General features: G+C 31.9%; 1 long non-coding RNA gene across 1 annotated transcript; it reads right to left on the reverse strand.

Annotated features, from left to right (window-relative positions):
* Positions 1 to 950: 950 nt before the first annotated feature.
* On the reverse strand, positions 951 to 1,326 carry LOC105261568 (uncharacterized). The gene is made up of 2 exons (XR_891420.3): positions 1,070 to 1,326; positions 951 to 992 (listed from the first exon to the last, which is right to left on the reverse strand). It is a non-coding gene; the product is annotated as an uncharacterized LOC105261568 (long non-coding RNA).
* Positions 1,327 to 1,539: the final 213 nt, after the last annotated feature.

The following is a 1,539-nucleotide window of genomic DNA, read 5'->3' on the forward strand; positions in this document are numbered from 1 at the left end:
GATAGAACAAGGGGTCATTTGCCAACTGCTCTAGAGTCTGATTTTCAAAGTAAATTTGGATAATTTCGTAGCGTTGTTCAAGCGTGAGTCTATTCATGATGATTTGTCAAAATATACTGAAACAAATAAAAAAAGTTTCATCAAACATTTTTGTGTTATTTTTTACAATTTAAAGTTCTATCTAGCTTAAAAAAAACACCCTTTATAAATAATCAATTTTTAGTGGCATATTTATTGGATTTTCTGCTTTTCTGCCAAGAGGACATACGGCTTCTATTCTAACCCTCACCCCAAGTCAATGCAAAAATTCGTGAGTATTGGGTCATAATCGCCATCTGTAGCATGATTGTACACACATAGCTAGATCGACGCAGATCGGCGACATAATATGATCCATATATAACATCGTGGGTCTGAAACCATCATTTCGAAGTGCAACAAACTTATACCCCCAACACATATTGTTGCAGGGTATAAATATGTTTTTTCTTAAATGAATGCTGAATAGCTGTAACACATTAAGAGAATAGTGTTTCTGATTCGGACTGGAATTTAGTCGATGTCTTATATCCATCAATAAATTTTTGGAAACTTTGGCTAATTACTGCACTTCTTCTTTGGCCTCTCTGTACTCTCTGTAAAATTTTGTTCTTAATTTAAACTTTAGTCAATAAGGGCTTTCCACGTCCTTTTTGGTGCCATAAATTGTAAAAATATGAAAATCACATGTCTCGTATAAAGCGAAGGCTGTGCTCAAATTATTCGAACATTCCATACGTCAAATTTAAATAGCTCAAAACTGTACATATGTGGTAATAGGATTTTCAAGTTTTCATACATAATTTAAGCTATTTTCTGAAAACTACTCATTACAAAATAAAAAAAAAATCACATCATTTTTTTATTATTTTTATTCAATATCATCCAGTTCAATCATTTTAGACACATAGTTTTTATTTTATTTTTTGGATTTAATGTCTTCATCTGCCTCCCTGTAAAATATATAAAGAATGCGTTTAATATATTAAAAAAAAAAGAACTACCGTATATCCCTTGGTCCTGTACTTACTAGAAGTCCTCCAAGCAGATCAGTAACGATGGTTAATATAGGCTCGGGTAATGGTTCTGGTTTTGGCTCCGGTTTTGCTTCAACCGAAACAATGGCCAACAGCATTGAAGCGGCAATAATGAAAACTTTGTTAAATTTCATTGTGATAGAAGGCGTTGGATGAGTTGATGACTTTTGAAAATTATTTCATCTTTTTATAGCTAAATGGAGTTGCACATTTCGTGCTTTCAACAGATGAAAAACAAATAATTTGAGGAATGGACTTATTGTTAAAAAGTCAGTCAAATGACAAATATGTAGACTTCATACACAGAATTGTTTTAAATTTGTGCACATTTGTTTAATTAAGGAGTCAAGGTTGTTCAATTGTTGTTTTTATAACATACAAAAAAATGCAACAGTAATTGGTAAAAGATAGCTGGAGAATTTGCTACCCTTATTTACTCATTTAGTGTCCTAAAAACAAAGCA

The sequence above is a fragment of the Musca domestica genome, unplaced genomic scaffold (genome assembly GCF_030504385.1).
Source record: "Musca domestica strain aabys unplaced genomic scaffold, Musca_domestica.polishedcontigs.V.1.1 1, whole genome shotgun sequence".
Taxonomy (NCBI): Eukaryota; Metazoa; Arthropoda; class Insecta; order Diptera; family Muscidae; genus Musca; species Musca domestica.